Source organism: Nelumbo lutea, chromosome 1, assembly GCF_056320005.1.
Source record: "Nelumbo lutea isolate HS-2025 chromosome 1, American lotus-T2T, whole genome shotgun sequence".
Classification (NCBI taxonomy): domain Eukaryota; kingdom Viridiplantae; phylum Streptophyta; class Magnoliopsida; order Proteales; family Nelumbonaceae; genus Nelumbo; species Nelumbo lutea.
Genome location: NC_142684.1, coordinates 208,360,354 through 208,366,864, shown reverse-complemented (window position 1 = coordinate 208,366,864; position 6,511 = coordinate 208,360,354). Strand labels below are relative to the sequence as shown.

General features: G+C 38.7%; 1 pseudogene; it reads left to right on the top strand.

Annotated features, from left to right (window-relative positions):
• The first annotated feature begins 360 nt into the window (after positions 1-360).
• LOC148880672 (protein TIFY 10a-like) lies at positions 361-4,177 on the top strand (annotated as a pseudogene).
• Positions 4,178-6,511: the final 2,334 nt, after the last annotated feature.

The window sequence follows — 6,511 nt, the reverse complement described above, 5'->3', positions numbered from 1 at the left end:
TTAGCCTCGGCAGAGGAATGGAAGACAGTATGTTGTTTCTTAGTCTTCCAGGACAACTCGCCCAGTAAGAGAGTGACAAGTTAGAGGACAACTCGCCCAGTCGGAATCATAATAGGCATACAATTGCATATCACTATCAGAGCGCAAAAATATTCTTTGACCAAGACGTCCTTTTAGATAACGAACCACACGTAATGCCGCATCCCAATGATCAACACGAGGACACTACATAAATTGAAGCAGGACATTGATGCAATAGCTGAGCTCCGGCCGTGTAATGGTTAAATAAATCAAACGACCCACAAGACATCAATATCGTTCAAGGTCATCCAGGAGTGCTTCGTCAGCAAGGTCAAGTTTATGATTCTGAGTAATAGGAAAGTGAGCAGGTTTGGATCCCAATAAGCCAGCTTCTGTAATAATATCAAGTGCATATTTTCTTTGGAAAAGAAATATCCCCGATGATCCGTGAGTCATTTCGATGCCCAAAAAATATTTAAGAACACCCAAGTTCTTCATGCGAAAACACCGATTCATATACTGTTTAAATTTGCATATGAACTCCGGGTTATTCCCATCAACATAAACCAGGACATGCAAGACAACCCCATTCTTGCGATATGAAAATAAGGGATAATCAAAATAGGACTGTTCAAACTCAAAAGCTTTCAAGGCAGGACCTAACTTAGAGAACCAGTTCCAGGGAGCTTGTCGTAGACCATATAAAGATTTCTAGAGTTTGCATACCTTTCTAGTCCTGGAGGACGAAAAACCTGGAGGAGGTTTCATATAGACCTCTTCATGAAGATCACCGTGCAAAAAAGCATTGTGGACATCCATCTGATGTAATTCCCAATGTTGGGCCGCAACAACTGCTAAGAAGGTTCGAATTGTGACCATTTTAGCCACAGGGGCAAAGGTCTCATTGTAATCAAGACCTTCAACTTGAGTGTTGCCCAGGACTACCAATCGTGCTTTAAATCTTTCAATGGATCCATCAGAGTTGTTCTTGATTTTGTAGACCCATTTACACCTAATTGCCTTTTTTCTAGGTGGGAGGTCTTCCAAGGTCCATGTCCCATTGACTTCCAAAGCCTATATCTCTTAGCGCATAGCCTCGCACCACCGAGCATCAGTCATTGCCTCAAAGAAACGAGTAGGTTCTCAACCTGCAGTAACAGCTGCCAAGAAATGCTTGTGTTTCACAGAAAAATTATAATACGTCATATAATGAGTTATGGAATAAGGAGTACCTGAGGACTGAGATGATGCAGGAGAAACAACAGAGGGGGTCCGCTTTTCTCGATGTTCGCAGCCTAATACCTCCGTGGTGGGCTGAGGAGCAGCTGGATTTTCATTATCTTTGTAATCTGCATGACTCCTTGTCTCATCATGGGGATCTGCCACCTCATCATTACCCGTGTTTGGATGTCCTTCTTCATTGATAATGTCGCTCCCCCTAACTTCTATACGAGGTGACTCAGATACCATGTTAGGAGGAGTGGCCCAAGGCAACCCAATATTTTCTTTGGCTACGGGAGGACTGGTTATAGAGGGTGGATGTTCTGGAGTGGCAAAGGGAAACTCGGCCTCACAAAACACCACATCTCGTGAGACGAAGTAATCACCAGACTCAAGGTCGTACAATTTCCACCCCTTTTTCCCAAAAGGGTACCCAACAAAGACATATTTCCTACTTCTAGCGGCAAACTTGTCACAGTCCCTAGTATGCGAGAAACATAAGCAGCCAAAAACTCTTAAATATTTATAAGAAGGAATTTGTCCAAATAGCATCTCGTAAGGTGTTTTACCACCAAGAATGGTTGAAGGTGTTCGGTTAATCAAGTATCTTGCGGTCAAAACATACTCACCCTAGAAATTGATCGGAAGATGTGCTTGAAACCTTAGCGCTCTAGCCACATTCAAAATATGACGATGCTTTCTCTCCACACGACCATTTTGTTGTGGTGTCCCAACGCAGGAAGTTTGAAATAAAATTCTTTGCTTGTCAAAATATGACTTCAAGGATTTAAACTATATTCCATTATCACTTCTTACCACCTTAACCTTCTTATTAAATTGTCGTTCAATCATGACACATAAATTTTTGAGTGTTCTACCAACTTCAATTTTTTCAGCCAGCAAATAAATCCAAACCACTCGAGAATAATCATCAACAATTGTTAGAAAATATACCGCACCACAAGATGCATGTACTCTATAAGCACCCCATAAGTCACAATGAATTAATGCAAAACAATCAGTCACCTTATTATTGATTTGAATAAAAACATCTCTAGTTTGTTTTGCCTTCAAACAAACATCACAGGTTTTGTTCTTACTATTACTGATATTAAGAAGTAAGCTAACCGTTTGATAAGAAGGGTGTCCCAATCTCTGGTGCCACAAATCACATGACCCAATTCTATATGTCTTGTAAGCTCGAACTGACGCCACACCCTTGAAGACATAGACCCCATCAAGCTGTTCGCCCGCACCAATCAGTCCTCGAGATGCGGTCGTGTATCACACACAACTTATTAGTAAATGTCACAATATAATCTATGTCACGAAGTAACCGACCTACTGATAATAAATTACAATTGAGTTTTGGGACATATAATACGTGCAACAATTTAAAATTATTTCCAAGTTCAATAGTGCTTTCTTTCACGGCCTCGGTGTGCACATCATTGGGTAACCTAACAGGACAAGGTGCAACATCATAGGTGTCGACGAGCACATTTAAATTCTCTATCATGTGATGTGATGCCCCAGAGTCAACAATCCATTCAGTAGAGTAATTCTTACCAGAGAGTTTTTCACTAGTCCTGGTTTTGTAAGCATTAAGCAAGCTTACAAGAATCTGCCATTGCTCGTCATTAAGCCCGTTCAGTCTGGTCCTGTCTCCGTCATTCACGACTGCATTAGCAACCACCTCACGCCCTGCTGATGACTGAGCAGCATGAGTTTTTGCCGAACCTCGGTCACGTCCGCCAGAGGGTCCACCCCCTTTTCCTCGACCTGCTCCACGCCCGGTCGACGTACCGCGAGGTCTGTCTCCCCACCATTTAGACTTACTCGAGCTCTCACCGTTGTTGGTAGCCATGGTAACCGATCGGCAATATTCATTTGAGTTGATTGATTATTGCAAGTAACACGTCGAGCTTGATTCTAAGAGGTAGATGGACAATCCTAACGAGGCTCACAAAGAAATCAGAACAAGCAAGCCTACCGATTCTGAGCTCCTGCTTGGTTTCCTCCAGTCCTGCAACGCCGAGTGAGAACCAGCGGAAGGACCAAGAAACGAAGGTTAAAGTTCATTCACGTTCGAGCTCGTCGTGGCCAAGCAACTGACAGCCACAGTTTAGCAGAAAGAATGAGGAGAGAGAAGATAAATGCATGGATGAAGCTCCTCCAGGAACTGGGACTCAGAGTCGTTGATAGTAGGCTGTGGTCGGAACAAGATTTGCAGCCGATAATCGTCTGTCGGACATGACGATGGGGAGGTACCAGGCGCGGAAGACGACCGGGAGGTCTAACTTCTTGTAGACGTGTAGTCTTCTGAGCCAGTAAAGGCAACCTTGCTGATCTCAGCCTTGGAATTAGTTCCTCTCTTAATGGCAAAGGAAAATCCAATATGTTTATAATTAGAAGGCATCAATGACGACAACCATGAATTTGTTTCCTCAACTTGCCGATTTTGGGAATTCTTCTTCTGAAGACCAACCTAAGACACTTGATTCCAGACCAGCGACAAAGGAGAATGAGAAAGCCCAGATGATGATATTTTATGCCGGAAAAGTGCTTATGTTCGATGATTTTCCAGCAGAGAAAGCAAAGGAGGTCATGGATTTTTGCAAGTAAGGCAGGCTCCCTCGATTCTAGCAGCTTGGCCTCTACTTCCGGCGGCGACCGACCGAACTCCGGAGGCTTTGCCTCTTCTTGTTCAAATGTCATTCCGATCTTGGCCAAGAATCCTAACCAAGACCGAGTACAGTTGCCCCCTCAACCGAATGGCTCAGATATGCCAATTGCAAGGAGAGCTTCCCTCCACCGTTTCTTGGAGAAGAGAAAAGACATGATTAACACGAAAGCACCCTACCAAGTGAGTAATAACCCGGGCTTTGATACCATGAAAAATTTTGGAAGCCCCAAGATCCTACTTTTTCATTGATATATATATATATATATATATATATATATATATATATATATATATATATATATATATAAATACAAATTCGATCGGAGTTCTTGCTCCTCAAAACTTTCTAAAAACCAACTGCTAATCTAAAAGGAAATATAGAGCTTTCTAAAACTTCTAAATCCTAACTGTACAGGGAATATACAAATCCAGGATGAGGATGAGCCTTATCTTCGTCCAATATAGCATTTACTAGTGAAAAAATAATAAATGGAATTAGTGAACAATATTGACATAGCATTTATTAGTGAAAAATAACTTAAAAAATATATGATTTAATAAGAGAAAAGGGGATTTAATACCTCAAGTGTAAGACTTAATTAGATGAGATTAAATGAGGTGGGAAATAATAATTGAAGTTGCATTTTCAGCCCGTGATGAATTAAATACATAAATATGGGCATTTTAGTAGCCATTAAAGCTAATATTGAAACTATAATAAAATAGCTTTTATACAGTTTCTCAAACAAAGAAATGGAGGATAATTTTAATCCAAAAAAACTTTCACACTACATATTATCTTTCTTATATTGTCACAATAGAAAAAGAAATTACGTAGCCCACTTACATTAAGGATTCAAGACCTATACTAGAACTGAATTTAGTGCTTCTACATTCATGTTCCTACCTTGGGCATTTCAATGCATCCCAAGTTTGTGAACTAGTATTTTCTAGCTTTCAATAAAATGCTTACATATCTATTTGAGAGACACTAGATAAATAGATAGTATCTGTTCTTTTTTTTATATATATATATATATTGAAACACTTGCCTTGTATCCCCATAGGGGCCCGTAAATCATTTTTCCTTGGCATAAAACACCACTTTTTCCAGCAACTATTTAATAACTCTTCTCCAAATGGTGGAAGGAGCCAATAACAGGGCTCGAAACTGCATCAATTATGGGACTACTCAATTTACATACCAACCGAGCCACCACTCAATTGGTAAATATGTATTCAATCATTCTTTTATAACTTGTAATTGACTTCATGTTCTTTATTGACAAGTTTTTGCTTGCAATAGATCCTATCCCATAAAAAACAAAAGCCATGGTGAATGTTTTTCATTTTTATGGTTAATTGCAATTGGACTAAAGGCATAAAAATTAAACAATGGTGAATGTTTTTTCATTATGGGTTTTTTTTTTCTGTTTGTTGGATTTTGAAAGGGGGGAAAGTTGGTCAATGGAATTGTGAATCCCATTGACGAAGAAACCCATGTTCCTTTTTTTAGATTTGTGTGGGGACTAAGGAAAATTTATTTTCCTATGTATCACTTATCCAATTGGTGATTTTCTGCCTGGGGGAAGTTGCCAACAATTGGATGGGACAAAAATGCCCCTCTTAATAATGAATTTTTATGTCTAAATGGGCATTGTCTTATTTACCTGGGAAATAAAAGAACATGGGCAAACGCACTTGCCCAGGTAAGTAACTTACCAAAAAATGAACAAGGTCTTGGTGAAATTTATGGTAAGTGAAGGTGAAAAAATCATTTAGCAATTGTTCATTTTTTTATACTAATAACTTATCTTTTTTATTAGAAAGGCACAACTATTATTTTTACTCAATTGATCCAACTACATGCCATGGTGAAGATGTGAATAAAGATGCCATTCTTACATGTGGTACATTGAAAATAGAGTAAAAGTGGTATATTAAAACGTGCATTTAGTAAAGAAAAACAAATACTTCTAGGCTGTGAGAGGTATTTCAGTTTTCTTTTTTTTTTCTTTAGTTTTTGGTAATATATAATTAATATACTTTATTTTTTCATTTTAGTACTATTTATGTTAAATGTACATTTTAACAAATCAAAGCACCTTGTGAGTTTTGATGAACACCAACTAATTGATCACCTCTTTTATGATACCAATTGATTCGCTATAAATTTTTCAAGTACCATGTCTTTCTGGTTGATAGTCTAGCCACTAACCCATTTACAAGTGACATGTGAGGCAATGAGGTATGCGTCTCTTCTTGCTTTGGAGTTGAATGAATTTTCCTAAGGCTGCGTTTGAAAACGATGCAAATATGTGTGAATGCAATAAATATGTAGAGTGTAAGACGGTTTATATAAATTGTAAAGTTGGATTAGTTTTTGCATTGATAAATTTACCTTCTTATCAAGCAGACTTTAAGGTTTGGTTTGGAAGGAGTACAAATAAAAATATGTAGAGCACAAAACTGTATTTTGTATAATTTTGCATGTATTTGAATTGTACATATTTGTATTTGTTCTATTTCCAAATTAAGGGATAAAAAATGCCACATGTCTCATCAACATCAGAATCACGAGAC